The 6715-nt window shown below is 44.8% G+C and overlaps 1 long non-coding RNA gene across 1 annotated transcript in view; it reads right to left on the bottom strand.

Moving 5' to 3' along the window:
* Window positions 1-5868, bottom strand: part of LOC104984657 — a 35267-nt gene extending 29399 nt beyond the window's left edge. The window contains exon 1 of the long non-coding RNA XR_824772.1: window positions 5594-5868. This is a non-coding gene — a long non-coding RNA (uncharacterized LOC104984657). The remainder of the gene's footprint in view (window positions 1-5593) is intronic.
* Window positions 5869-6715: the final 847 nt, after the last annotated feature.

Consider the following 6715-nt stretch of genomic DNA (forward strand, 5'->3'; position numbering starts at 1 on the left):
CAGATGACACCACCCTTATGGCAGAAAGTGAAGAGGAACTCAAAAGCCTCTTAATGAAAGTGAAAGTGGAGAGTGAAAAAGTTGGCTTAAAGCTCAACATTCAGAAAACAAAAATCACGGCATCCGGTCCCATCACTTCATGGGAAATAGATGGGGAAACAGTGGAAACAGTGTCAGACTTTATTTTGGGGGGCTCCAAAATTACTGCAGATGGTGACTGCAGCCATGAAATTAAAAGACGCTTACTCCTTGGAAGGAAAGTTATGACCAACCTAGATAGCATATTGAAAAGCAGAGACATTACTTTGCCAAAAAAGGTTTGTCTAGTCAAGGCTATGGTTTTTCCTGTGGTCATGTATGGATGTGAGAGTTGGACTGTGAAGAAGGCTGAGCACCGAAGAATTGATGCTTTTGAACTGTGGTGTTGGAGAAGACTCTTGAGAGTCCCTTGGACTGCAAGGAGATCCAACCAGTCCATTCTGAAGGAGATCAGCCCTGGGATTTCTTTGGAAGGAATGATGCTAAAGCTGAAACTCCAGTACTTTGGCCACCTCATGCGAAGAGCTGACTCATTGGAAAAGACTCTGATGCTGGGAGGGATTGGGGGCAGGAGGAGAAGGGGGCGACAGAGGATGAAATGGCTGGATGGCATCACCAACTCGATGGAGGTGAGTCTCAGTGAACTCTGGGAGTTGGTGATAGACAGGGAGGCCTGGCGTGCTGCGATTCATGGGGTCGCAGAGTCGGACACGACTGAGTGACTGATCTGATCTTATCTGATTACATTTTAATTATTTATTTATTATCCATGCTGAACAGGATGGGGATCTTAGTTCCCTGACCAGGGATGGCATCCATGCCCCCTGCAGTGGAAGAAAGTGAAGTGAAAGTGTTAGTTGCTCAGTCGTGTGACTCTTTGTGACCCCAAGGACTATAACCCACCAGGCTTCTCTGTCCTTGGAATTCTCCAGGCAAGAATACTGGAGTGGATTGCCATTCATCTTCTCCAGGGGATCCTCCTGACCCCTGACCCCTGACCAGGGATTAAATCCTGGTCTCAGAATTGCAAGCAGATTCTTTACTGTCTGAGCCACCAGGGAAGCCTGAGTGGAGTCTTAACCAATGAACCATCAGTGATGTCCCTATTACATTTTTATTTACTTATTTTTACTTCTTTAATGTTGTTTGACTTTCCATGCATTCATATCTATGATTCCAACATTCCTTAGGATCTGAGATTATCTCTCATAGCTAATCAAAATGTAATTTTTTATTCTTTGGGCCTCAGTTTCCTTATTGTTAACATGCAGTTGAGAACCCAGGCTTTTCCTGCTTCATAGGGTTATTTTGAAGACCTAGCCTTCAATGAGATGATGATAAAGATGCTCTAAATAGCATGCAGCTGCAATAGATGATTGTCAGAAAGGAGTTACGTATCTGTATTAGACTAGCACTGCCCACAGCGGCATATATTGGTCAGGATACAGTCAGAAAAGAGAAAAGCTGGTTTACTGCCTCTTGTATGTTTGATGCGTAAATTATGACTGAAGTTCAATCAATAATAGCCACATAATATTGACTTCAGCAAGAGAGAAGCCTGGAAAAATGTTTATTGTGATAATTGAGTTGGGTAGTCAAGGGTTTCTTGTGTCTACTGGGGTAATCCTGATGTAGGAAATAGAGGGACTTCAGGTTAGACATTTATATATATATATACATATATTTATATATATCCTGTTTCCATTTCCTGAGACAAGCAATAGGTGGGTTCCAGTTGAGACATTTACAATCAGCCTCCTGCTTGCCCTCCAAAATGGAAGTAACAACAAAAACAGGGTAAATAGCCAGCATTTATCTCTTGTAAACACTTTAAGGTAATAGTCATGGCAAGGACAAAGAGGGACAAAAACCTGTTTGAATTGGAATTAAAAAGGATTAAGGGATCTCCCTCCCCCCTATTTTGGGACAAAGGAGACACTACACATGTGCAGAAAGGCTCCTTGTGGGTCAAAAGTCAAGGGATAATGTTAGGCCATAATAAGTCTTGCTCTTCCCAGAAGCCTTCACTTCAAGGTCCATCTTTGTCCCCCAGGGGAGGGTTGCACGGTAGATCAGGTGTGAAAAAGGAAAACAGATGATTGGCCTGAAGGAAGACAAAGACCTGGAAGAACTGCCTTATATAAATGACTTAACAGCCTCTTTACTGCTCCTCACTAGAGGGAACACCCACACCCTTTCTCTCCAGTTGTGCATCTCTGCCTTTCTTGTTTCAACTGAATTTTCTCTCCGTGCTCTCCCACTTGTCGTTTGATGCTATATCTCTAACAATAAACTTTGTACCTGCATTTACAGTTTCTGCTTCAGTGATAAATGCATTTTTCACTGGGTGCAAAGATCCAGGGGAAAATTACCTTCTAGCCTCTAGCCCTTGCTGGTTTTGGGGCTAGGATTTCTGGTTTTCCCAGGATCAATTCCTGGGCAGGGAATGAAGATCTTGCTTCATGCCACCTTTCACTGCTGCCTCTCTGAGATCAATCCTAACATCTCAACTGTACAAGTGATTGGCTTGAACCCCATCTCACAAGATAGGGAAAACCTAGGTCTTCTCCAAGATTTCTATGACTTCCCTGTGAAACAGGAGGTAGGGCACAACCTTTAAAAGAATGGCATAGACCAAGGAAGCAACATAAATTGTTTAGCGCAAAATAGGTCCAAGATGGCAGATGAGTCAATTTCCACTAGACCTTGAGCCTCAGTATACATTCACTGAAACATAGCAAGTTAAATGACACACCCACAGGCACCAAGATAGATCTAAGTCTGACCATAAAGGTCTTGAAATGGGCAGAGGCCCAATTCCTGGAAATCTCCACCCTTTCCGCCAAATAGCTGGAATAATCTTCCCATTCATTAGCCTGTGAAATTATCCACCCCTATAAAAACTAAAAAGACCCTGACGCTGGGAAAGATTGAAGGCAGGAGGAAAGGAGGACAACAGAGGGTGAGATCATTGGATGGCACCACCAACTCGATGGACATGAGTTTGAGCAAGCTCCGGGAGTTGGTGATAGACAGGGAAAACTGGCGTGCTGCAGTCCATGGGGTCGCAAACAGCTGGACACGACTGAACGACTGAACTGATAAAAACTGACAATCCCGTACTCTGATGCTGCTCTTGCCTTCTGAGATGGCCCACACTCTGTCTGTGGTCTATATTTCTCTCTAAATAAATCCACTTCTTACGTATCACTTTGTCTCTCACTGAGTTCTTTCTGCTCTGAGACGTCAAGAACCTGAGCAGCATTAATTCCTGAGACCCAGTGTGCTCTCAGTTCAAAGTCCATGGGTTCAAGTCCCAATCTGAGTTGCAGTGTCACCTGGACTGATGTTTCTCAGTGTCACCTGACTCTAAATTTCTTTCTTTGCTGTCTGTGGACACACCTTTATCTCTATCCTAGAATTGCCCCCAAAGTTGAACACAGTCCCTACTCTGCTGCCCACTGGCCCTGTTCCCACAAGGCAGCTTTGGGTAACAGACATTTATTGGAGATTTGGAAGATAGATTACACTGGAGAGAGGACTGAATTGCAGGACTGCAGTCCAGAGATCTCTTTGTTCTTAAAAGTCTTCCCCAATTTTTTACAGACTAGGGCATTAGTCTCTGATCAGATTACTTGGTTTTCCTTTTACCTCTCTCTTTTGTTCTTCCTCATCCCCAAATTCTTCACTTATTTTTTATTTTTTTTTTTTTGCCTCACCATGCAGCATGTGGGATCTTAGTTCCCCAACTAGGGATTGAACCCAAGCCCCTGCAGTGGAAGCATGGAATCCTAACCACTGGTCTGCCAGTGAATTCCTCCTGAATTTTTGTTCAATTCTTAGGCAGAGCTATTTAGCTATCTTTGTTTTTTCCTCCCCACCCATGTCCTTAGGGCCTCACCTTCTATCCCCAAGGGGCCTATCAAGGTATTTTCCTAAACAATGACACTTCCTTCCTGAAAAGGAACTCTGGTGCCAGCTGATAAAATAATGACTTCTCTTATCTGCTACAAGAATGACAAGGTTGCCAGATCATGTTTATTCTTCAGCTGGCAAATGGGGAAAGCAACCTGTCTGCATCCCTGGTAATTTAGGTTTGGACCCTTTATGTCATTTGATTTGATGCTCACAAGTTTGGGAGAAAGAGTAGGTAGCTCTGATTAGCTCACTTTATGATGGGAAAAAACAGCGTTTAGAAATGACAAGTGACTGGATGAATGCGCTTCTAGGCTCAATCTTGAACCCAGATCCAGCTCATTCAGTTGTCTTTCCCCTAAGAGTTTTCATGAAAATTGAAAATGTCCCTGGTTTATTAGCCAAGTAAGCTGTTTTGAGAATGAACTTGGTGTCCCTGAAAAGAAGGTCAAAAGACACATGGGTTATTTGACAGATAGGTTTTACATAAGTGCTGGAAGAAAAGATAAGCTGTCAGCAGATGCTCTTCTGTGCTAGGACTGAAATGTTAGCCTCCTCAAGATAACCATCTTCAGGCCGTTAGGAAAGACTAAGGCTACGGAGGAATCCAGCCAGATTGCTAGGTATGCGCCTCCTTCTCCCTGCCTTGGGTGCCTTGCCCTCTTCTCTCCCACCCCAACCCTATCCTTCTTCAAGCCCACTTCCCACTCCTCAGAATCCTCTGGGAAGCTATCCTGAACAGCCTCACACAGATGGAATCTTTCTTTCCTGGAAATCCCATTGGCAGCTACTCTCTGCTTTGCACCAATTAGTGTGTTCTAGATCAGTGGCTTCCAAACTTAGTTGATTTTGACCCGCAGTGAAAAACACATGTTTTCTCATTTCAGTACACTCCCCCTCCCCCAACACACAAAGTGATACACGCACTAGCGATGAACAAAGTTTCATGCACAGACGTGCTGTGCTAAGTCGCTTCAGTCACGTCCTACTCTGCGACCCCATGGGCTGTAGCCTGCAAGGCTCCTCTGTCCACAGGACTTCCCAGGCAAGAATACTAGAGTGGGTTGCCATTTCCTTCTCCGGGGGTCTTCCCCTTCCAGCTATTGAAACGGGGTCTCCCGCATTGTAGGCAGACTCTTTACTGTTTGAGCTGCCAGGGAAGCCCATCTTATTTCATAAGGTGCACACTAATATTTCCTTTCTGTTCTACTTAGTGCTTTCTTATTCTATGATACTAAAAAAAAAAAAAAAAAGTGCTGGTTGTAACACATTAACTTGATTTCAAGACCCACTAAGAATAATCATTCCTTTGTGCATGAGTGCTAAGTCACTTCGGTCATGTCTGATTCTGAGCAGCTCTGTGGATTGTAGCCCACCAGGCTCCTCTGTCTATGGGATTCTCCAGGCAAGAATACTGGAGTGGGTTGCCGAGTCCTTCTCTAAGGGATCTTCCCGACCCAGGGATCGAATCCACATCTCCTCCTTCTCCTGCGTTGGCAGGCAGGTTGTTTACCCCTAGCACCACCTGGGAAGCCCAATCATTCCTTTGATCTCTCTGCAATTCAGTGTGATATTTTATCGTATTCTGCAGCCTCCCTCCACCTCCTGATTCTCCATCTGGTTCTCCAGGTCAGCTCACCTGAGTACTCCCAGAAGTTCCTCACAGCCTCTTGCCCAACGTGTCTCTCTTTTCCATCCTCCTCATGGATTTTTCGAAATGCAAATTTCATCTGATCATTCTGATGCTTCTAAGGCTTTCCATTGCTTAAAACTGCCTCCCAAATAAATAGCCTGAGGAGAAGGCCCTTTGCAGACGGTCCCCTTGCCAGCCTTTTCCTTAGCTCCAGCAACTCAAGGCCCCCCTCAAGTCCGCTGTTTCCTGCCTCCGTGACTTTACACACACTGTTCCCTGACTGGAAGGCACCTCTCTCTCTTCTCTAGTGGAAAACTACTTTCACTTTAAGAACTCAGATTACTAGAAAGAAGGAAATCCTGTCATCTGTGACAACATGAATGGACCCTGAGTGCACTATGCTAGGTGAGATAAGCCAGACAAAGACAAATATTGTTTGTGGAATCAAAAAAAGCCAAATTTGTAGAAACAGAGACTAGAATGGTGGTTACCAGAATGTGGGGGGTGGGGGGTGGAGGTGGGGTGGACAGGGGTTTTGGGAATGCTGGTCAAAGGGTACCAACTTGTAACTAGAAGATGGGGATCTCATGTACATCTAGTGATTATAGTTAATAATACTGTATCATGTACTTCAAAATTGCTACAAATTTTTTTTTAAGATTAAAAAAATATATTTACTTGGCTGCACTGGGTCTTAGTTGCGGCATGCAGGATCTCTAGCTGTGGCATGTGGGATGGGATTGAACCTTGGGCCCCGGCATTGGGAGTACAAAGTCTTAGCCACTGGACCACCAGGGAAGTCCTGCTAATAGATCTTAAATGTGCTCACTACAAAAAAGAAATGGCATGTTTGACCCCTGGTCAAGGAACTAATGGAGAAAGAAATGGCAACCCACTCCAGTATTCTTGCCTAGAGAATCCCATGGACAGAGGAGCCTGGCAGGCCATGGTCCATAGGGTCGCAGAGAGTTGGAAAAGACTGAAGCGACTACGCACACAAAGGAACTAAGACCCTGCATGCTGCTGCTGCTGCTAAGTCACTTCAGTCGTGTCCGAATCCATGCGACCCCATAGACGGCAGCCCACCAGGCTCCCCCGTCCCTGGAATTCTCCAGGCAAGAACACTGG

The sequence above is a fragment of the Bison bison genome, unplaced genomic scaffold (genome assembly GCF_000754665.1).
Source record: "Bison bison bison isolate TAMUID 2011002044 unplaced genomic scaffold, Bison_UMD1.0 scf7180017864034, whole genome shotgun sequence".
NCBI lineage: Eukaryota > Metazoa > Chordata > Mammalia > Artiodactyla > Bovidae > Bison > Bison bison.